Source organism: Chiloscyllium punctatum, chromosome 24 (assembly GCF_047496795.1).
Source record: "Chiloscyllium punctatum isolate Juve2018m chromosome 24, sChiPun1.3, whole genome shotgun sequence".
Classification (NCBI taxonomy): Eukaryota; Metazoa; Chordata; class Chondrichthyes; order Orectolobiformes; family Hemiscylliidae; genus Chiloscyllium; species Chiloscyllium punctatum.
The window spans coordinates 84,281,538-84,306,347 of record NC_092762.1 but is presented as its reverse complement, the minus strand read 5'-3'; the positions used below and the strand labels follow the sequence as shown (position 1 = coordinate 84,306,347).

Sequence of the window (24,810 nt, the reverse complement as noted above, 5' to 3'; positions counted from 1 at the left end):
GTAATATTTGGAAAGCACTGGCATTTATTCTGTGCACAGTAAGAACCCACATTCAGCAGGGTACAATTTACTTTTGGTAGCATTGGAGGGAGGAACATTGGCTCAGACAATGGCAGAACTAATTTTGATGGACCCTTTACATGCTGCTGAACAGTCAGATGGCTCCTCATTTTAACTTTGGTCCAGAAAGTTGGCACTATGGCAAGGTAACACTCTTTCTCTCTCTCTCTCTCTCTCTCTTTCTCTCTCTCTCACACTGTCACATCCTCTTGACCTACAACTCATCGAGATTTCTGCCCTCCTCCAATTCTGGCCTCTTCACCACCCCCAATTTGAATTGGTCCACCACCAGTGGCTGTGCCTTCAGCTGCCAAGACCCAACATTTTGGAATTGCCTCCCTAATCTCTCCTTTTTAAAGATGGTCCTAAAAACATAACCTGGTGATCAGGCTTTTTGTCAACTGTTCTTATGTATCCTTATGTGGCTCTGTCTCAAGCATCATTTTCAAAAGCAATCATGAAGTGCTTTCAACTTGAAGGGTGCCAGACAAATTCAAATTGTTGTTGTCATACGGATTAATTATACAGGTGACAGGATTGGGTAAAGTGACAGTTGTTTACTCTCTCAATTAAAACTATCCCATTACCTAGCATGATGGCAGCAGCTCTCCCATCTTTTCTGTCTGGAATTAAATATCACAACCGTGCCTTGTCTTGCCACTGAATTCTGGGTCAGAGAGGGACAGTTTGGCAGTAATTTAAAACCTGTTTCAAAGCTAAAGGGTGGTTAAGGTGACAGAGGGAGAAAGAGAAATAGAGTGAGAGAGAGAGAAAGAGAGAAAGAGAAAGCCAGTCAGGGATAGCAATGGAAACGCCCCTGTTATCTTGCTACAGTATTGAGAGCAACAATGTGATGACAATTGGCCAGGAGAGAGGTTAATCCAAGAAAGTAGACATCATTATTGGAAAAATCGCCCCTTCTTGCTCTCTCTCTCTCTCTCACTGCAGGCTACTAGATGCAATCCACCACCCAACACCCTCCCCCTGTCTTTCTTCATCTCTCTCTATCCCCTCACCTTCTCACAACTCTTTTTCTATGCGAACATTGTCGCTGACACAATATTGAGATTTACATAACATTGGGGAATGAAAAACCCAAAATGGTTAGAAAGTGGGCAGGTCTTGGAAATTGTCATCACTTGAGGAGTGAGCCTGTATGTCCAAAACTACAGATCTTAGCCACGGGAAGCCAGAGGACAGAAGAGAGAGAATTCATTAAAGTTTCTTCCATGTGTTATACACACATGAAGAGCAACCATTCATACAAAAATGAAACATATTCTGATTTCCAACTATAATGAGCCAACCCTTATCTTGGCTGTTAAGATATTACACAATTAGACTCTTGAACAAATGTATTTTATATTGTAAACTTAAAACTTAAATTTAAATTTAGATTGTAAATTTAAAATTATTGGCAAAAAAATGTCCAGAGAGGTGATTTGATTTGATTTATTATTGTCACATGTACCTTAGTGCAGTGAAAAGTTTTATTTTGCATACAGTACAGGCAGGCCATAACATACAAGGACATACAGATCACAGGGTGTTTAGACAGAGTGTGGAATACAAAGTTACAGCTGCACAGGAGGTGTGCAAAAGCAAGATCAACATTAGATTTGAAATCTGAGTGGTCTGTTCAGCAGTCTAATAACAGCTGTTCTTGAACCTGTTGGTATGTGTGTTTAAGCTTTTGTATTTTCTACCTGACGGAAGAGGCGAGGAAGGCAAATATTTTCACTCAGGCAGTTTTTGATTTCTAGAACATTCCATCTGAAAAGGTGTCAGAAGTGGATTCCATAAATCATTTCAAAATGCAAAATGCAAGTTGGTCATGAGGAACCTACAGGGATACAGAATCATAGAATCCCTAAAGTGTGGGAACAGGCCCTTCAGCCCAATAAGTCTACACTTGAAAGTGTAACTCAGCTAGACACATTACCCTATAGTTACCCCTGACTAATGCACCCAACCTACACATCCCCAAACACTATGGGCAATATAGCACATCTAATCTGCACATCTTTGGATTGTGGGAGGAATCCCAAGCAGACATGAGGAGAGCATGCAAACTCCATACAGTCAGTTGCCTAGGGTTGGAATTGAACCTGGGTCCCTGGTGTTGTGAGGCAGTAGTGCTAACCACTGAGACAACCTGCCATCACAAATGTGCAGGCTGTGGGGCTACTCTAGGACCTAGCACAGATATGATTGTCTGATTGACCTCCATTCACTTACAAATGTGCTGAGGAGGAGAAGGCGACTATGCCTCAAGCCTGTTCCTCCATTTATTAAGACCACGGCTGATTCATCTGGGTTCCAAATTCCATCCACTGCTTTGAGAAAATTTGTTTTTCTACTTATTGCTGTTCAAAAAGGGCAATCCTAATTTTAAATCATTGTTCTGGACTGACCTGTGAAAGTAAACATCTTTTTCACATCCTCCTTGTCAAGACCAGTCAGGATCTTATAACTTCAACCAGTCACCCCTTGATCTTCTCAACTTCAGCAGAAACAGGCTCAGTCTATTCAACCTCATTAAACAAGCCATTCATTCCACCTAACAATCTAAACCTCTTCTACATTGTCTCTGTATTATATATTTCTATGATCTATAAAGAGGATGGCATGGTGGCTCAGTGGTTCCATCCTTGGGTGTCTGTCTGTGTGGAGTTCGCACATTCTCCCTGTGTCTATGTGAGTTTCCTCTGGGTGATCTGGTTTCCTCCCACAGTCTAAAGAAGTGCAGGTTAGAAGGATTGGCCATGCTAAGTTGCCCCTAGTGACCAGAGATGTGCAGGTTAGGTGCATTGGCCATGGAAAATGCAGGGTTACAGGGATTAGGCAGAGAATGAGATGCTTTTTGGAAGGTCAGTGTGAACTTGTTGGGCCGAATGGCCAGCTTTCACACTGTAGGGATTCTATGATGATATGTTGTTCACAAATATTTCACAAAATCAGGTTGTCATATCTTTGTGAACTCTTTGAAACCTGTTATATTTATCCCAGGTGTGGTCTGCTCAGGGATCGCATTTAATAATGCATTGTATTGAACTCCCTTCTTCAACTTCTGACTATTTCACCATTTAAAGTTCACAATCTTCAAAGCAGAACTATCCTTATAATCCACAATAAGCTTCAGAAAGCAAAGAAATGCAGCCTGACAACTCAGGAGGGCAAGACTCAAAATAAAACTGAGAACTAAACACAAAGAGAAGATTTGGATTTATATAAAGCATCATATCAGGTCCCTCAGGAACCCTAAAGTATTTTTCATGCACAATGATTCACTTCAAAGTGACATCTCTGTAGTCAGGAGAAATGTGACAACCAATTTATGCACAGTAAGGTCCCATAAGTAAGCAAAATGACTTGTGTCTTCATTAACTTCAGGATGCTTCAAAACGCTTGAAAGCCAAAGAATTACTGCTGGAGGCGACATCTCTGTTGTAACGGAAGAAAAGAGGCAGCCATTTGGCTCCATGGGCACCAACCTCCAGCACCTTCCAGCCACAGATGTCAGCATTGCGGGCAACATGGTGGCTCAGTGGTTAGCACTGCTGTCTCGCAACACCAGGAACACGGGTTCAATTCCACCCTCAGGCCACTGTCTGTGTGGAGTTTGCACTTTCTCCCTGGGTCTACATGGGGTCTAAAGATGTGTACGCTAGGTGGAGTGACCATGAAAATGCAGCGTGATAGGGTGGAGGAGTGGGACACTCTTCAGAGGGTCAGTGTGTACTTGGGCTGAATGACTCGCTTCCACACTGTAGGAATTTGGTTCTATTGTATCGGTATGACACCTCTCAGACTTGCCTGTAAAAAAGCTCAGCACATCGCTGCTGCAACTTACAGCTCACCAGTCCCTTCCACTGGGCAATAAAAGCCAAACATTTATGCTGTAAGTCAGATACAAAAACAGAAATTGCTGGAAAAGCTCAGCAGGTCTGGCAGCTTCTGCGGAGAGAAATCCGAGTTAATGTTTTGGGTTCCGTGAACCTCCTCAATGCGATAGGTGAGACACTGATATAGCGTGGTACCAACATGTCAACATGCCCCCCCCCCCCCCCCCCTCCCTTGACTGTCCACTGCTGGCAAACATGGCTAGCTGCCTTCTGTCTATGTTAAAAGGTGAGGCAAGGTGGGAATCCTGTGAGCAAGCATCCATGTAGGGGCAAAATGAGTGAGCAGTAAGAAAGCAGAATAATTGCCCTCTGCTCCAGTCCCTCCAACATACTTCCACCAAAGAGCCCGGTCTTAAGGGAGTTGCCCTCGGTCCAGACACACATACAGACAAGTTCACATTCACAAACACTAACACACAAATGACACACCACTCACAAAACTTTAACTGCATACTCGTATAGACACAAACACATATGCTTTGCAGAGTAGTAATGTAGTTGGACTAGTAGTCCAGAATTCCAGGTTAATATCTTGGGGCCACAGGTTCAAATGCCACAACCAGATACTAAAGTTTGAATTCAATAAAAAAAAACTGGAATAGAAAGCTAGGCCAAGAGCAAGCACTTACCCATTGTCAGAAAACCCCATCTGGTTCATTAGTGTCCTTTAGAAAGGGAAATCTGCTGTCCTTATCCAGACTGCTCTACACGTGACTTCAGACCACAGCAATGTGGTTGACTGTGAACTGCCCTCTAGGCAATTGGGGATGGGCAATAAATGCTGGCCTAAATCCTGTGAACAAATGAAACAAGGAGGTAGATACAGAATTCTAGATTCTGCAGGTCTGTGGTAATCTGCTGATTTTTAACCAAAAAATTCTAACATCATGTTGCACATCCCTATCTCCCCTGGCCCCACATCCTAGATTTATAATCACCGATTGCCTGCAGTCAGCTTCAACATGGGATGAGTAGATCAAACCTGAGACTTTCCAAATCATCAGCAGACCGGATGGCAGAAATGAACCCCAACTGTTGATCACTGATTCCCCAAGTGATCCCTGCTGGAACGTGAATGTATTAAACCAACAGCGAGCACAGGAGTTAGAGATACTTGTGGTAGATTAAAGTTAGGTTAGGGTTAGGGTTAGGGTTAGGGTTAGGGTTCAGGTTAGAGTTAGAGTGAGGGTTAGAGTTAGGGTTAGGGTTAGAGATAGGGTTAAGGTTAGGGTTAGGGTTCGGGTTCAGGTTGGAATTGTGGCTAAGGTTAGGGTTTGGGTTCGGGTTAGGTTTAGGGTTCGGGTTAGGGTTAGGATTAAGGTTAGGGTTAGGGTTAGGGTTAAGGTTAGGGTTAGGGTTGGAATTGTGATTGTGGTTAAGGTTAGGGTTAGGGTTAGGGCTTGGATTAGGGTTCAGGTTAGGGTTCGGGTTGGGGATGGAGTTGGGGTTAAATTACTGTTAGGATTAGGATTAGGTTTAGGGTTATGGTTAAGGTTAGGGTTCAAGTTCAGGTTCAGGTTAGGTTTAAGGCTAGGGATAACGTTCAGTTTAGGGTTAGGGTTCAGGTTCGGATTAGGTTTAGGGTTAGGTGTAGGGTTTGGGTTAAGTTTAGGGTGAGGGTTATGGTCAGGTTTCGGGTTCGGTTTTGGTTCATGTTAGATCTTGGATTAGGGTTAGGGTTCCTTTGCTGATGGGGTTAAAGTTGGGTTTAGGGTTACGGTTAGGATTTGGGTTCAGGTTAGGGTTAGGGTTATGTTTAGAGATATGGTTCGAGTTAGGGTTTGGCCTCGGGTTGGGTTAGGGTTCCATTGCTGAATGTTGATCTAGGCAAAGTGCTGGAAATTCAGGTGACACAGGAGAGAGAAACATGGAAGAGAAATTGTGGTGAAAAGGAATCAGTGGATGCTGATGACACGTTTGAATTACTTGTGTGATACTTGCTAACGTTTCTGGTCATTTTACTGTGCAGACTAATGGTCACAGACCTTTGTCGAGAGTTAGTAGGAGGAATGCACTTCCTGAGGAAGTTGTGGATGTGGGTTACAATTATAACATTTAAAAGACTTTTGGATAAGTACATGAATAGGAAAGCTTTGTCGGGATATGGGCCAGGAGCAGGCAGGTGGGACCAGTTTTGTTTAGGATTAAGGGTCTGTTTCTATGCTGTGTGACTCTATGAATCTATGAGTAGGCCATTCAGTACCTTGACTCTTCTCCACTATTTAATAAGATCGTGTCAGATCTGGCTGTGGTCTCAGCTCCACTTTCCCGTCTGTAGTCTATAACCCTTGACCCTCTTGTCCAGTAGAAATTCATCAAAATCAATCTTGAATTAATTAAAAAATCTACCTCTGATACCTTCTTCAGAAGAGAACTCCCAACTCACATCCTTTTAGAGAAATAAAATCCTGTATCTCTGTCTTATAAAGGAGTCCTCTTATTTTTAAACTTTATCCCTTTGTTTTAGTCTCCCCCACAAGAGGAAAGATGCTTCTGGATTTTGCCTTATCCAGTTCTCGCAAGATCTTATATGGTTCAATTCAAATGCTTTTCCTTTCATAAACCCCAATGGGTCTAGGCCTAACCTGTCCAACATTCTCACGTTGACTACATGAGTTAGAAATGTGGTGGCTAGATTTGCCGTAGAGAGGGCAATGATCACAGAAATGATTTCAACATGTGAAAGATCAGCAAACACAAGACAGCATGCCAGACAAGGGTGAAAAATGACGTGGAAAGGTAATTTGGCACAATGATCATTCAAAAAACTAGCTGTTCTATCTCAGCAGGAGACAAAAAAAATCTTCAGTACTACTGTCCTTGTCTTAGTAAACTAATGGGTCATCAGGTACATAATGGGTAACACTCATCCCTGTGAATCAGTACAATGTGGGTTCAGGCCAGACTCCAGTGACATGATCATATAATTCAAACTCAAAACTGGATTGTTGAAGGTGACGACGAGATGTTAAACTGAGGTCCCCTTAGCCCTTCTCTTAGCTGGATATAAAAGAGTTCATGCTTATTATTTCAAAGAAGATGGGAGAGTTATTCCCAGTATCCTGGGCCAATACTTGGTGGCCAATTCCATCTACCCTTGGATCCCATACATAACTTGGTGTCAAATTTTATTTGACAACTCCCTGTGAAGCTCCTTAGGACATTTTTCTCCTAGAGGCACTATATAAGTGCAAATTGTTCTGGTTGTATCACATAAACAGTGGGTAGCCAGGCCAGCTCCCAATAGCTCAGACACTCATGGAACTGCACCAGGGAGAGAAGGTGTGGAATTTACAAAAGGGTGCACAGAACATGGAAAACTGGGGGGTCGTTGAAAACCTTCAGTCCTTGACCTCGATCTCATCTTGATTTTATGTTTGATTTTCAATGACCTTTTATCGTTTAGGTTGCACATATTCCCACACATTGATCCAGATGCAGGCAAGCAATAATGTGTACAGAAACACAGACATGCAAACATACAGACACAGGCACATGGCATGTTTACAGAATATACCCATTAATGCCAGATGGACCTGCCCTTCCGACAGACTTAAGTACAAACACACTTGAGTGCAGCCTCACAGAGATAGGTACATGTACAAAAACATACTCAGATGGACCGAATACACACAGATACACAGTGCAGAAATTCATGCCCTTCAAAATCACACAGGAGCACATCCTCAGTGAGTGGGCCTGTGTCTCTGACAGAAGATGAAGCTCCCCTTTTACCTATCAGCCTCACTATTCAATTTAATTGCATGGCCTTACAATTTGCATATCACAATGTTTTTTTTCTCTCTCCCCCTCTCTCTGTAACCTGGTACACAGATGGTATCCCGAACCCTCTAAGATAATGGCAGGCTGGCACATGAACAGGCGTAGCATAAGATGCAGCTGCACAGTCTTTTATTAACAATTAATACCAAGGAATAAATTCTGAGGACAAAAAGTTACCCAAATTAAAATTATAAAAGAGAATAAAAATGAGGCAGCTGAGAAATGCTCTCTTAAATGCAGAATTTCACTTTCAGCTATAATTTCAGGTTTAATTGAGACCCTTAGATAAATGGGTTGAAACAGAAAAGCTAAGTTTTATTTTGATTTTGGAACGTGAGACTCTGCAGTGAACAATGCAACCGCTTTCACGAGAGACTGAAAGGACCGACACAAAGATTTTCACCACAGCCCAGGTCCCCTTTGTTCTGCCTGTGTTTTATTTTTTGCTACTATTTTCTTGCCCACGCAGCACCCGCACTGCTCAGATTTCTCAATGTCGCTTCCTGGCCATTGTTGAACTGGACAAGTTCATATTTTGACTGATCGCTTCGTAATTTTGCAGATTATAACTCCAAAGGTGTTATCATCACCACAGACCTTGCTTCCCACCCCAATCCGAGCATTCCATGGAATGTCTTCGATTTGAGATTATGAGTCCTTCACTATTCCACTTCTGGTTTGTCCCTCATCCCTCGTTCCATCCCTCTCTTATGTCTGATCCCGATCCTTCTCTCCACACAACGTTCCTCACTCCACTGCATCCTCTTCTGCAGTTCACCAACCTCACCATCTTCCTCTGATTGACAGAGCCCCAAATATTCTTTACATATAAACATGCCAAATAGGAACAGGAATAGGCCATTTGGCCCCTCCAACCTGCTCCACCACTGACCTGATTGTAGCCTTAACTCCACATTCCTGTTTCCGCACCCCCCAAACCCAAATAACCATTGACTTCTTTCTAAGCCAAGAGTCTCTCCATCTCTACCTTAAAAATATTTCATAATCCCACCACTACTGCTCACTGGTGAAGAATGTTCCAGAGTCACCACACTCTGAGAGAGAAAGGGTCCTATCTAAATGCACCCTCCTCACTTCCCTCTTTCTATTAACTCACCTCTTCAGCCACCACTCCATTTGCCTCCTGCAACTCTCACCTTAGTCATACCAACCAGGGTCTCAGTGGGTTGTTCCTTTTCCTCTGGACCCAAGGGGATGTGATTTCACACTCTCACTTCAGAGTCTTGAGCACATAATCCTGATACCCATAAGATCATAAGACATAGGAGCAGAAATTAGGCCATTCAGCCCATCGAGTCTACTCCACCATTCGATCACAGCTGATAGGTTTCCATTTTCCCACTTTCTCCCCATAACCTTTGATCTGTTTAGCAATTAAGAACCTATCTATCTATCTCTGTTTTAAATATACGCAAAGACTTGGCCTCCACAGCCTTCTGTGGCAATGAATTCCACAGATTTACCACTCTCTGGCTAAAGAAGTTTCTCCTTATCTCTGCTCTAAAAGGTCTTCCCTTTACTCGAAGTCATGCCCTCGACTCTCCTGCCAATGAAAACATCTTCCCAAACTCCACCCTGTCCAGGCCATTAAGCGTAGAACTGAGTGAGTGCTGGGCTGTTAATCTCACGAGATGTTAAACTGCGGCCCCACTGCCTTATCAGGTGGATGTGAAAAGTCCCAAGGCAGTATTCTGAGGAAGGGAGATTTAACCAGGTGCTCTCTGCCTATTGTTCATTCCTCAACCATCACCCAATGATTGTGGGATCTTGCTGTGCACAAATTGGCTGTCACCAATCAGCAAGCACAAGGCGGAATAAATCAATTTATTTGTTAAAATAATTGTTTAAATTGAATTGTTTTAAAATTAAAATAAAATGTAAAAGCATATTCATTCAGGGGATGTGGGCATCAATAGCTGGATCAGAATTTTTGTCCATTTCCAGGTACACCTTGAGAGCCTGGGAGGTGAGTTCCTTTCTTGAAGGCGATGTGCTGTAGGGACACCCGTAGACCAGTTAGGGACAGATTCTCAGGAGTTATGATGGTCTGCTGCTTCCTGTGAAATGGAGGTGGTGGGGAAAAGTTTTTAATGATGGGCAAACACAGTGGGGGAGCAGGAGTCTGCGATTCCTCTAAACCATCACGATATGTCAAATTAAAAAAAATCAACTTGTTTTAGATAAAGGAACCTTACTCCCACTAATTGAAGCCACAATCTCACTCCAGCTGTTCACTCTCCGATTTTATATTTTGATCTGGTTTTTAGATTTGACCAAAGGAGGGTGCCCGTCAAGTAGATTTCTCTCTCTCTCTCTCTCTGGAAAATTCTAGATTCCCATTGGCAATTTCGCTTTGTCCCTTCAGCCTATGTTTACATCTGAATGCTCCATGCTTGATCCATCATCTACAACTTCATTTAAGACCCTTTTTATTTCTCCACGTTGGGTGGCTTACGAGGTTAAATCCTGATCAGATTATTTTTTTAAACATTCATGCTGTTTTCTTTCATTCTTTCTGTCGTCACTTAGCAACAAACCCCGTCAGGGAAGAAAAACCACTCATTTGCATACGTTGATTTTACAACGAATTTGAGTGCCATGTTTGTGTGAGAAACTGCCGAACAATTTAATCACAGTTCCCTGCACGGAGCTGGGGAGGTGGGTTTGAGGGAAACGCGGAGGCGGTAGGGACCTGGGATTCACGAATAGGAGGAGAGGGCGAGTGGTAGATTTGAGGGGCGAAGGGGAAGTGGGATTGAGGGTTAATACAAGCGGAAGATGGAAATCTGAAATCAAAATGCTGGAGAAACTCAGCAGGTCTGCGGAGCGCGAAACAGTTAATGCTTCGAGTGCGATATGACTTCTTCAGGGCACAGAGGAACATAGGGAGAGGGTGTATGTGGGAAGGAGGGGGAAAAAAAAGAGCAGAGGGTGGGTGACTCGTTTCTGATCTCTCAGTGCCATGTACGGTGAGCATTAAAAGGTTGAAACACATCCTCTGAATATTTGGTGCAGAGATTAAAATGAAGTCCTCGAAATATTGAAGTTTAAGCAAAAACCTTTTAAATTCCTGTAGAAATGTGTTTTGTGGTCACTTTTGCTCCTGATTTGTACCTGTGCAAGTTTGCGGCAAAAGTTTGTACCTAGATCATGAAACAATCTGTGGAGCAAGCCCACCCAGAACAGATAAACAAAGCAGGCCATTAATTTAATTGCTGCTTGTGGAATCTTGCTGTGCACTATTGGGCTGCCGTACTTCCTATGTTAGTTGTAAAGTGCTCCGGGACATCCAGAGATCTTGACAGATGCTACAGAAATGGAAGATCTTTTTTGGTTATAAACCTGAAATAATCACTTTATTTCATCTGACACTGAGTGCTGAACATACGGCGACATTTATGGACAAACTGTCTTTTTCCAGAAGGAGAAAGACCTAATCATCTGTTTGGTTCACGTTATTGTGATACTGTTTTCATGGGGTTTGAAATATTGCACACTCGCTGTGGGTCAGAGCTGAGTGGGGGCGGCTGGGGGTGGGGTGAGTTAACTGGACACAATGCCATCACTCGTTGGAACTCAGACAGAGATTTGAAAGGAGTTCTCAGGCGTGCACAATGCGCACTCTGCTATTGACACCTCCGTCCGTATTGTTGGCTGGAACTTTCCCTGGCTATGGTATAATGGAGCTTCTTTGTCCAACTCCCTCAGACAAGAGCCTTAGGAGAAGTAAGTGGCGGGGGTGGGGGGGGTGGGGGGGGTGGGAGGTAGTCAGGAGGAAAAACAGCTTGTGTGCATGTCGATAGAGAGCTAACTACGTCGCAGGTGGGGGGGGGGGAATATGTTTGAGAGTGGGGTTGGAGGAAGAGGCGATTTGGGAGCGTGGGCAGAGGGGAGTCTCATATCAATTTAACTATGGACTTATGTCAGCCACAAAGCAAGATATAAATTGACAGTAATGCAGCAGTGATTTCCACAGGGAACAGCAGCTTTTCTGAATCAAACAACAGCATTCAAGTGCCCAGAAGGAGGCCATTCAGCCTGTTCTTTGGTAGCTCTTTTTAGATAATCCCAGTTCTTTGCTCTTTCCCCATAGCCCTGTAATGTTTCTCCCTTCAAATATTTTCCGAATTTTTTTTTTCATTTGGCACGAACCTTTGCGTGTTGTAAAACAATACATGGCACATTTTTCACCGAGACAGGATTGCTATTTGCATTGGCTTTACATTCCTGCCAGATCCAATGTTCAGATAAATTTGTTTGTCTCTCTTTCCCTGTGCTATTTGACATTTTCTTTGGGGGATACAATCTCTGCTGGAACCTCCCATCAGCAGGTGTCTCCCATTGTGCGGTTTGCCTGATTTGTTACAAGGATGGCCATTAGTGAGTCTGACTCGACTTTGACTCAAGGGTTGCTTGCCATTAATTGTTAGGGAGAAACAACTTCTGGTTCTTATGCTGTTGTGTTCTAGTTCTAGAAGTATACTGGCTATGATCAAGTTCTGACTTCCTGTGCATTCTCATTATTCCTGTTATTCCACCAGTGCTGACCAGTGGTCTACCCTAGTCTGAAGTTCACTTCTTAAACTTCTTCACCTTCCTCTCTTCCTTAAGAACTTAGTTAGAAGACACCAACTTTACATAAAGTTGCCATTGTACCAGACCATGGGGTTGTGCTCTCCTTAAAGAGAGACAATTGATGGTGGTTTAATCTGAGGGTCACCTGATGAGTGGGAGAGTCCTTCATGTTAGCCTCAGCTGGTGCAGGAATTGATCCCACAGGTTGGTGTCACACTGCATAGAAAACCAGCCATCTAGCTAACTGAGCGATCCAACCCCCCAAGTTTTATGTAACCATTCCTAATCTGCATGCTACCTTTGATCATAAACCGAACTTCCCTAGCCATATCAATACAGTGGCTTCAACAGCAGGTTCGATGTTAAGAATCCTGCAGTGAATAACTTGCATCCTGCTCCCCAAAGCCTGTTCACCATCTACAAGGGTCAAGTCAACAGTGTGATGGAATTCTCCCCACTTGCCTGGAGGTGCGGCTCCAACATCACTCAAGAGACTTGACACCATCCAAGGCTACACAGTCAGCTTGATTGGTACCATATCTGCAAGCATCCACTCCTGTCAACAATGGCGCTCAATAACTGAGTGAAACATTGTGGTGCTGGAAAGTACAGCAGGTCAAGAAGCATCTGAGGAGCTGGAGAGTCAATGTTTTTGGCATAAACCCTTCATCAGTCAACTCTCCTACTCATTGGATGCTGCCTGACCTGCTGTGCTTTTCCAGAACCACACATTTTGACTCTGACTCTCCAGCATCTGCAGTCCTCACTTTCTTTCAGGTGCTCAGTAGCAGCAGTGTGTACCATCCACAAGATGCACTGCAGCAACTCACCAAGGTACCTTGGACAGCAACATGCAAGCCATAAGCATCTAGAAGGACAAGAGCAGCAGAAACATGGGAACACCACCATCTGCAAATTCCCCTCTGAGTCACTCACCATCCTGAGTTGGAAATATATCGCTGTCCCTCTAGGAGTAAGATTAAATGGAATGTTGGCCTTTATGTCAAAGAGAATGGAATATAAAAGTGGGAGGTTTTGCTAAAATTGAACAAGGCACTCATCAGACCACAACTGGCATATTGTGAACAGTTTTGGTCCCTTTATGGAAGAAAGATTTACTGGCATTAAAGGCAGTCCAAAGAAAGTTCTGTTGACTGTTACCAGGTATGGAGGAACCGTCTTATGAGGAGGAGTTGAGTAGATTGAGCCTGTATGCATTGAAATGTAGAAGAGTAAGGGGAGACCTAATTGAACCATTCAAGATTCACAAGGAACTTGTCAAGGTAGATGTGGTAGCATTCTAAAGCTGTTGGGAAGTGCCTTTGGTCATTATACAACGCCAAAGATACTAAGCAAATGTGAATTATTGCTGTCGGTCTTCAAAACTAGAAGAGGTTAAAAACACAAAAGAAACATTTCTATAATTGTATGTGGAGCCATCTGGGGAGATTACTAATTGTGGAATGCTTCACCACAGGTTGCTAGTGAGTCTGTGGGCATGGTGGCTCACAGCACCAGGGACCCAGATTCAATTTCACCTCAAGCAACTGTCTGTGTGAACTTTGCACATTCTCCCTGTGCTTGTGTGGTTTCCCTCCCACAGTCCAAAAATGTGCAGGTTAGGTGGATTGACCATGGGAAATTCAGGGTAAGGGGCTGGGTCTGGCTGGGATGCTCTTTGGAGGATTGGTGTGGCCTTGATGAGCCAAATGACTTGCTTCCACACAGTAAGATTCTATAATTTCTTGTAAAAAAAAAGAGTTGGTGGGTATTAGGAAATATTAAAGGATGAGTATACTGAGTCTGCAGTCCAGCAGTGATCCTATGACATGTCGTGATTTGTTGGTAACCAATAGCTTATGAGGATTGGCTGGGAAAGTGAAGTGGAAAGTCACACATGATTTTATAGAATCAAGCTCAAGGGACCAAATGACCTACTCCAGCTTTTGGTTCTTATGTTCCCACATTCTAGTTCAGCATTTTCATGGATTTAACCTGGTTTGGATGGTAAATAGTCCAGGCCAGATGGTACAATGTCAAACTACCCAAGGTTGGTTTGGGGTCGTTATTGCAGATGGTTTCCTGACAAAGGAAGCACGATTTCTGAACACTATCCAGCGATGATCCATCAACCCCTGCTGGAACGTAAACACCTGGGAACCCTATATGAGGTCAGGGCGGGTAAGAAGGGTGCCTCTGACATGCCACCCAAGGACTAGCCACAGGCAAGCTAGTGCCAATTATCAAGATTCAACAGTGGGGGCTCTGCATAAACATTTAAGGATCAACTGGAATCCCCAGTGAATTGCAGCATTGACACTGAGCACGCTGCCTGAGGTCACGGATTGGAAATGGGATCTTTCTATTCCATATGGTAAAGGAAAACATGGGAGGTGCCTGCACCCACTGAGTCTTGGCAAGACAGGATGTGAACAGAAGGATTCACACTCAATACAAAAAAATTCTTATGACAAGGCTTTGTTCAGGTGACATGTTTAAGTCAATGAGAGTTAACACAGGGTCTGTTGCCTTGGTTACTGATCTGTTGCATAGTGACTGGTCCTATTTAGATTTTATGTAAATCAGCATCCTCGCACTAAGTATTAACATGCAATAAAAATGTGTCGTCCCTTTCTTCATTTGCATAATATATTCAACCTTCTAAATTAAACTATTTATTACCTGAGCTAAGTATGTATCCCAGTAAATTCCTTTTATAGGAATTCCTTGTTTACACAAAGCACAATTTCACTGCATCAGGAGTTTATCCAGGAAATAAGATGGCTCAGCACAACTGATCTTTCTCCCTTTTTGTGTAATTTATGCCTGTTAAACTGCAGAATTGTTAGTGCAGTTAGTGTCAGCATGCAACACTCCCAGGCTAGTTATAACACAGGATCGATACAGAGTAAAGCTCTCTCTACACTGTCCCCACCAAACATTCTCAGGGCATGGCACCACGGGGTTAGATACAGAATAAAGCTCTTTCTATACTGTCCACATCAAAGAGTCCCTGAGCAGGGACAGCATGAGGTTCGATACAGAGTAAAATTCTGACTACACTATCCCCATCTAACATTCCCAGGGCAGGGGCTACGTGCATTACTATGTCCAGGTAAAACACTATGCCCTTTCCCATTATATATTTGTGCATTGAATTTGCACACAGCAAACTCCCATAAACAGCAACAGTCATTTAATCTGTTTTAGTATTTGAAGGATCAGCTTTGCAACAGTCACTGAGGAGAATGTCTCTATTGTTAGAGTCATAGAGATGTACAGTATAGAAACAGACCCTTCGGTCCAACTTGTCCACGCTGACCAGATATCCTAAACTGACCTAGCCCCATTGCCAGCATTTGGCCCATATCCCTCTAAACCCTTCCTTCTCATATACCCATCCAGATGCCTTTTTAAAAAAAATTATTTGAGATATTTTGCGAAGTTACAAAATTAGTACAAAATAGTGTATTCCACTTTACAATATAATAACTACACCAATATAAAATTAAGAAAACTAACTATTAATCTATTCTACAAACTACCAAAACACAAAATAGGATGTCATACTTTACTAACAATAACCAAAAAAAGGAGAAAAGAAAATAAATACATAAATAAATAACTGGATACATATTAAAAATAAATTAATATCAAGTCATAACAAAACCCGTATTTATATGGGATTCTTCCTCCCGGGAGCCCCCGAACCATCCAAAACCATCCCCAAAGCTAAGCAAAGGCCCTAAACAATATGGCTGATAAATCTGTGTCAATGTAGTTCAAAAAGGGCTGCCCTGTTCTATAAAATAATTTCGTATTTTGGTGCACAATATTCATAAGGAAGTCAAGGGGATATATTCTATAACTATCCTATGCCAATTTGAAAGTCCAGAATATTCAATTTACTAAGATGGTTTTCCTCACACAAAAGGAAAGGATAGTGAATAATTTCCTCCCGCATGCATCTAGAGAGGGGAACTTTGGAGAGCTCAAAAGTAGAGACACTGAAGATGAGGCATTCATGTTCTTCTGCCTCGGAATACATCAACCCCAGGGCATCAATGTGGACTTCACCAGTTTCCTCATTTCCCCTACCCCCACCTTACCTCAGTTCCAACCTTCCAGTTCAGCACTGTCCTCATGACCGGTCCTACCTGCCAATCTCCCTTCCCACCCATCTACTCCACCCTCCTATCTGACCTATCACCTCCATCCCCATTCACCTATTGTACTCTTTGCTGACTTCATACAAAAGAAGACCACATTGATAATTAATCCTCATAAATCAGATATGGAAAGGAGAGTGTTTCGGCCAATGAATTTGCCCTCAGTCAGTACTCTCTACCACTTACTATGTAATAAGGTATCGAAGGACATAGAACAGTTATTTAAACCTGGAATCAAAAATTAGGGATGGAAATCTCCTTAGAGATGTAGGAGGATGTCTGGGAAAATGCTAGGAAGATCTCTATCTGTAACAGAACTTAGTTTATTCAATTGAAGATACTTCATAGGGCTCACATGGCACCATAGCGACTTGCAAAGTTCAAGGCAGGGACATCTCCAACGTTCCCTCAATGCAAAATAGAAGTTGGCACCCTCACTCATTTTCTGTGGACATTCCATAAGATCCACAGATACTGGGACAGTGTAGCGAATGCCTTGGCAAAGATTTTGGGAACAGAGATTGGTTTGGACCCAGTGTCTCTACTTTTGGGGTCTCAAAGATCCCCTCTCTAGATGCTGATCTAAACTCTGATAAATAGTCATCTTGATGCGAAATATTAGCTTGCTTCCTCTCCACAGATGCTGCCTGACCCAATGTGATCTCCAGCAATTGTTTTGTTTTAAACTCAGCACAGATGCTGAGGTTCAGTTTCTGGATAAGCCTTGGACTCACTGGTCCAAAGGCAAGAGCGCTACCAGCAAGTCCCAGTTCACAATGTTTACTGCAGCTGTTTGATCAAAACAAACATCACTTTCAAAAGAAGGAAGCACAAATTGAAAGGTAATGCCCTCTGCTTAGGGAACACACAGATGTTTTCTCAGGCTGGAGAGTCTAAAATCAGGGGAAATAATCTCAGGAGAAGAGGTAGTCCATTTAAGACTGAGATAAGAAGGTTTTTTTTTACACTCTGAAGTTGGTGAATCTTTGGAATTCTCTCCCACAGGGAGCTGTGGAAGCTCAGTCATTGAGCATGTTCCAGATAGAAATCAAGGCGGATTTCCGATGACTAATGATTTCAACATTTATTAAGTGGGTCACACCCCTTAGGACGAAATCGTGCTCTCAGCCAATATCAGACAATAGAATCTTTATTTAGATTTAAGTATAATTTGAAGTCTCTTAAAGTGGCATTAATCTCTGCCCAGATCTGATATGCAGCAGGTTCCAAAATAAAAAAAAACTTAATCATGAAGGTAGCTTTTAATCTTGTTCCAGATATTAAGCATGTTCACATGGGAAACTGGAGCAGAAGAAAGCCATTCAGCCCTTCTAGTCTGTTCTACCATTCAACATGTCATGGTAGATCATCCAACTCAGTCCCCTGTTTCCGCTTTCTTCCCTTTCGCTTTAAGAACTGGATCTAACTCTGTTCTGAAAACATTATATCATTCATTCTTGACTAAACCTTGTCTGTGTGCACAGAACGTTTAAGACAGACAAAAGCCATTTGGCCAATCATAATCCATACTCTTTGTCCAAAAGTGTTGAAGTTCCTCCTGTGCAGAACCTTGTCTGTAAAGTCAGATTCCAACATCCTATCAGGTAGAACCTGGAAGCTCTTGGACCAAAGAAACCTCGCCTCATCTTCCCTTGTTATTGTTTGTTAATTATTTTAAATCTATGACCTCTAGACATTGATCCTCCTACATTTGCATCAACAAAAATATACTTACTGCCATTGCAGCACTTTGTTAGTTTCTGATCAGAGAGTCTTTCTGTAATCAGGATGGGAATCATATTGTTTGAAGACATCTAGATTTCTTTTAACTTACGGCACAGAAGTTCATTTGTGCCAGATTTCTGTAAGAAAGCGCAAAATACTGATGAGAATACTGTTTCAGATCAGAACAATTCAATAGATTTTGGTATTTGTACTGGAGGGCAGTGAACTGTAGAAGCTTCACTATTGAGGCAAGAGTGACTCTACACTGTCCCATCAAACACTCCCAGGACAGGGACAGCTTGGGGTTAGAAACAGAGTAAAGCTCTCTATACACTGTCCCCTCAAACACTGCCAGGATAGGGACAACACGAGGTTAGATGCAGAGTAATGTTCCCACTACACTATCCCTCATCAACACTCCCAAGACAGGTACAGCACAGGGCTAGATGCTGGATAAGGTTCCCTGTACCACTGTCCCTCATCAAACACTCCCAGGACAGGGACAGTATGGAGCGAGATACAAAGCAAAGCTTCTCTGCACTTTCCTCCTTCAAACACTCCCAGAACATGGACAGGGTGGAGTTAGAAACAGAGTAAAGTTTTCTTTGTACTCACTGTCCCAATAGTGAGCCTCAATCCCAACCAGAGAATAATCACCCCCATTTGCACTATTGCAATATCTTTCCATTTTCCACTACAGTTTTATAACCCTCAATGGCATTCACAATACAGTGTTATTTAATGTCAGATTGTGGGCTCAGTTTATGTCCTATGAAAATATGATTACTGCTGCCCAGATCTAGTTCAAACACCATCTTTTTTTTAACCATGAAAGCAGAGGGAACTTTTCATCTCTGAGTCTGAGCTGAATTCAAGCACAGCACACAGTAGGCGAAGTAAACCAAAACATAATTGGGCCTAAGTTTAACAGCACCTAAAGCCCAGTGCGATCCCTGTCACATTCCAGAACGGAGAGGCCCAGACAGTCTGAAATCTATTCTGATGTGTCACCAGGTGAGCTGTGTGTGTATGTGTGTGTGTGTGTGTGTGTGTGTGTGGTGGGGGCGGGGGGGGGGGGGGGGGGGGGAGGGGGGGAAGACAAAACTTTGGTAGAACCAAGGCCAACAGCTAAACTTGCAGAAGTTCTGTGGAATCAGGAAAATCACAAAGATTAACAATTCTGAGAATTGAGTTCAAATCCTGTGGTGGCAAATTTACAATTTGAATTCACTTGAAAATGCCCAGATCCAAAACTGACATCAGTGCAAGTGACAATAAAGCTGACATACTATTATCCTCATCCAATAAACTTTAAGGAAGTAGACCCTTCAACCTTATCCAGCCTGACCTGTTTGGCTCATTCAAAACTTTGTTCATTGTATCCCAAATTGCACCAAAACTCATTGACTCATCATTTCCTGTGTTTGCTGATCTACACTGACTCCCAGTCTGGAAAAACATTAAAGTTCCAGTTATTGTAGCAATACACAGCTCTGACCCTTCACAATGTATGTAAGCCCTTCTACCCTTACAAGCTTCTGAGATCTCTGTATTCCTTTAATTCTGGCCTCTAACTTAGTGCTGAATTTCCCCAATGTCTCTGTTGGGCTCCACTTGAGAAAAATATAGAAGCACTTGAGGAGGTGTAAAATATTGACAAGGATGTTACCTCATCTGAGAAGTTTAAACCCGCAAAGTTGAACCGACTGAGGCTCATTGCAATAGAAAAGTAAAATCTGAGGTGACCTGAGAGAGATCTTAAAAAATTATAAACGCAATAGGGTCAACATAAGGAAGATGCTCTGAAAACAAAAAATGCTGGAAATCACAGCGAGTTAGGCAGCATCAGAACTGAAGAAGAGTCTTCTAAACTCTAAACGTTAGCTTACTATCTCTCCATGGATGCTGTCTGACCCGCTGTGATTTCCAGCATTTTTTGTTTTCAGTACAGATTCAGCATCTGCAATAATTTGCTCCTATATTCGCTCCTGTGGTAATATCTAAAAAGAGTCTTCATCAAAATAAGTTAGCCACAAGCAAATCTGATCAGGAAATAAAAACTGTACTTAGAGAGCTGTTGAGATTTAAAAGTATATTTGTACATGGGATGTAATTGTCAACTGGGCTGGAATTATTGCCCATTCCAGCTCCCCAGGAGAATGCAGTGGTGAGCTGCCTTCTTGAACTGCCGTAGTTCATCTGGTATAGGTAACCTACAGTGCTGACAAGTTTGCAAGAGTTTGACCCAGCAACAGTGAAAGAACACCAATATTGTTTCATGTCAGGATGGTATATGATTTGGAGGAGAACTTGCAGGTAAGGGTGTTCCCATGCATTGTTTCCCTTGTCATTGTAGATGGTAGTAGTCATGAGTATGGAAAGTGCAGTCTAAGGAGTCTTGGTGACTTTCTGCAGTGCATCTTGTAGATAGTACACGCTGCTGCTACTGAGCATCAGTGCTGAAGTAAATGGACAGTGGAGGAGATGAAGGGGTGCCAGTAAAGAGGGAATGCTTTGTCCTGGAATGTGTCAAGCTTCCTGAGCATTGTTGGAGCTGTATTCACCCGGGCAAATGGGGAATATTTCCATCACACTCCTGACTTGTATCTTGTGGATGGTGGACAGACATTGGGGAGAGAGGAGGCAAATTATTCCCAGCCTCTGACCTTCTCTTCTCGCCACAGTATTTGTATGGCTGGTCAGGTTTGGTTTCTGATCAATGGTAACCCCGGGATGTTGATAGTGGGGGATTCAGCAATGGCATTGAACATCAAGGGGTATTGGTTAGATTCTCTCTTGTTGCAAGTGGTCATTGTCTGACACTGTGTGGTGCAAATGTCACTTGCCACTTGTCAGCCCAAGCCTGGAAGTTGAGACTCACTATCACAAGGAATACTTGAAATGAACCACATCAATGTATGTATGGGAAAGTTAGATACAGATATGAAGAGAACGGAATAGAAGGTGAAATAAAGAAGGAGCTTCTATGGAGCTAGACTGGATGGCCAGTTTCTATGCTCTATGTTTTATGTAAGTGCTTCATCATCCTGTAATACTAGCCATTGGTCTCTGCTCATCAGACAGGGAAGAAGAGGGACACAAGGTCACTGACGAAGGGAAACAAGCTCTGTTTGCATAAGAACCTGTCCCCTCTTTGCTGCTGTGAATTGATAAAACCCACAGCATCCGCTTAGCAAAGGTCTTAAACTGGTCTGCTCCCTGGGAGGTTAATATCAGTCATTAGGAGCTGGATAGTGATAGGAGACAGATTACAAGGAACAGGGTGGGGCAGACAATGAGCTGGCCCACAGGGGGTCGGAGTGGGAGGATGGAGAGAGACCTTACTATTCAGTTGAAAAGGGAGACAGCCTGTTTTAACTCTTTAAGTGCCTCTTAATTGGGCAGCTGTGATTGCCCCATTCACTCTTGGAACTTGAATATTGCCAGATTATGCTGACAGATTGTGCACACAATATCATAACAAATAATAGTGAGAACTTTTAATTGTTTGACAAAACATTTAATTTATCCCCCTGGCTGACCTTAGAATTCTGCCTTAAAGCCTGGGTTACAATCTCATGACATCACTCCCTAGCCTGCCCCAATTACCCTTGTATCTTGTACCAGCCACCATTCTGCATGCTTGTGCTGACCATCAAATAGAGTGATGCTATTCAACTAGGTACAGCGTCACAGTTAGTCCAATTCTGCCCTGATGTCGCTCACACACAGTCACTGTGCAGTACAAATAATCATTCATTGCCACCTCTCTGTGCCCCTGGCCTAAGCACCAGGGACCAAACCTGTGTCTCTCCTGTTCAGTTCACCTCAGCAGGTTGCTGCGTACAGTTGGGTCCCCAACAGAGCTCTCTGCTGTGAAACCTTTCTACAATATTTCTCTACAAAGTTGTTCAGCAAGTGGGAATCACACCACCATCGATACTCACCCTTTGCACAATGTAGGAGGAGAAACAGAAAGAGAGAGAGAGAGAAAGAGAGGGAAAAAGACTTGGAAGAATGCACAGAAAGATACAAGAAAGAACTGAAAGTAATTAGCTCTTCAGCAGAGAGGGTAAGACAAAGAGACAGTCAGAGATGAACTAAAAGGAACTATTAGGAATGAGTGAGAGAGACAGAGAGAGAAAGACAGAGGTGGGAATGCACAAGAGAGTAGTACAGAAAATGTGAGGAACAAAATGAGACAAAGAGAAAGATAGAATAGAATGAGAGACAGGGAGTATGGGCTGGATGGATGGAATCTGATTCAGACAAATGAGAGATGGACAAAATGAGCGTATAAAAGATATAATGAAAGGGACAAACAGAGACACACACACATACACACACAACACTCGGTATGGACGGGTTGGACCGAAGGGTCTGTTTCCATGCTGTACATCTCTATGACTCTATGGAGAAAGGGATGCAGATGGAGGGAAATAGAGACAGAGTGTTGCAGAGAGAGAGAGAGATAGGTACAAAGATTGGAGATAGTGATCGAGAGAAGTGAAAGTGTGGGTCACAAAAAGAAAAGAAAGTAAAAGAATGAGAGTCAGTGAAAGAGAAAATAAAGCAGGAAAGAAATTGACTCAGACAAAACAGAAGTGATACAGGGGCAAAAGACAGAGGAGAGAAAACAAAAGAGAAAGAATTTTACTCTCTTTTTCTAAATCAGCGAATTGTTCATTATCTCAATGTCAAAAACTGTTAAATCTTTATTAAAATTCTCACACTGAGAGATGAAAAACTCCTGTGCAAATGTTGATTCTTTTACAAACAGTCACAAATCGCAAGAGACTTGGGTGAAGACAAAGGAAAAGCCCAATGGCAGAGTCAAAGAAATCAAGGTGTAATAAAGTTGTGAGAGAGTTCATAAAACAGAAATGAGATGGAAGAAAGTCAATGGGATTTCAAGACATTACAACAATATTGTTGAGAAAAGAGATGTGTTTACAGGAAATTGCCTGAAAGAAAGCTTGTTGTCAGCTTTCTCTGGACAATAAATCTCGTAGAATATAAAGGGCAGTTTCAGAGACATATTTTAGATTAGACAAAGAGAAGTGGAGGGATGGACGATAAATAAGAAAGGCAGGGAAAGAAGGAACAAAAGGACAGAGAGGTGCTGAGGGAGACTGAGAATGACAGAGACAGAGGTGGCAGATAAAGAGAGACTGAGAAAGTGGAGTACTGGAGAAGTTAAGTGAAACTGTGACTAATCCACTTTTTTTTGCGAATCAAAAAAAGTAGAAAAACATGTTTAAAATTCCACAAAATAAAAGTGTGAAATAAAAAGGAAAAAAAGAATGAGTAAGAGATAAAGAGAGATGGAAAGAATAAGAGAGATTGAGAGAGAGTAAGGAGGGACAGTATCTCACCAGGAGAAGTGACTGTTGCTTTTGAGATTCCGAAGAACAAAGATGATGAGCACAGTATTAGGCCAATGGAGCATCAAAACTAAACCATTGCCTGATGTCCATTTTGAATAATCAATGAATGATAATCAGTGGGACCCTTGCTTCCTGTTTCCCTTCCCCACCCATGGGTGCTGAGGCCAGTTGCACCACCTGCTTCTCACAAGGTGAGAAAGAAAGATCTGCATTGCCATAGCAGCTTTCACAATCCCAGGATGACCCAACCTGCTTTACAGCCACTGATATACTTTTAGAGTGCAGTCTCAGTAGGCGCATGGCAAGATCCCACAAACAGCAATGTACCAATCAGAAGATAAACTGCTTTCAGGTATTGTTTGAGATATACGTATTGGCCCATGACACCCTGCTTTACTTTGAAATATTGCATTGGGATGTTTCCTGTGTTTTTGTGAGGACAGACAAGGTACCTCTGACAGTGCAGAAATAAAGTTAGATCACCCAAGGGTTGAGATCTGGATTGGGTCACAAGGTTCTGATTACCCAATGCATGTTGATTATTTCAGGTGTTTAACGTGTACAGTTCATACAGGGTGAACATTTTAAAACCATGTTTATGGGCATCAGTTGGTAGACAAGCAATCATCATCCGCTGCTCTTGAACCAAGTGGCTTGTTAGACCAGTTCAGTGGACAGTTAAGAGTCAACCACATTGATTGCTGTGAGTCTCGACTCACATGGAGGACAGATCAGGTAAGGATGACAGATTTTCTTCCCTAATGGACATTTATGAGTCAAATGTTTATGACAATGGTTACATGACTATAAGAACATACGAAATAGGAGCAGGAGTAGGGCATCTGGCTCCTTGAGCCTGCCCTGCTATTCAATAAGATCATGGCTGATCTTTTCATTGACTCAGCTCCACTTACCTGCCCGCTCACCATAACCTTTAATTCCTTTACCATTCAAAAATCTATCTATTTTTGCCTTAAAATAATTAGGTTGGTTTTTAATTCCAAATTTTATTTTTCTATTGAACTCAAATTTCACCATTAGCTGTAATAGGATTGAAATCTGTGTCTCCAGAACATTAACCTCTCCCCAGTTTTACAGATTAAGACCATGCTATCTCCAGGATTTATATGTAACATTGAATATGTGAAAATCTTACAATGGCTGAAAGCATAACAAACACCCAGC

At 42.5% G+C, this 24,810-nt stretch overlaps 1 long non-coding RNA gene across 8 annotated transcripts in view; it reads right to left on the bottom strand.

The window, feature by feature from the left end:
• LOC140494771 (uncharacterized) overlaps positions 1–24,810 on the bottom strand; it is a 143,694-nt gene that overhangs the window by 39,718 nt on the left and 79,166 nt on the right. For 5 of the 8 annotated variants that reach the window (XR_011964036.1, XR_011964035.1, XR_011964038.1 and 2 more), the window contains 2 exons: positions 18,249–18,375; positions 4,595–4,758 (listed from right to left, as the gene is read on the bottom strand). This is a non-coding gene — a long non-coding RNA (uncharacterized lncRNA). The remainder of the gene's footprint in view (positions 1–4,594; positions 4,759–18,248; positions 18,376–24,810) is intronic. The other 3 variants (XR_011964042.1, XR_011964041.1, XR_011964040.1) reach the window with 2 other exon arrangements.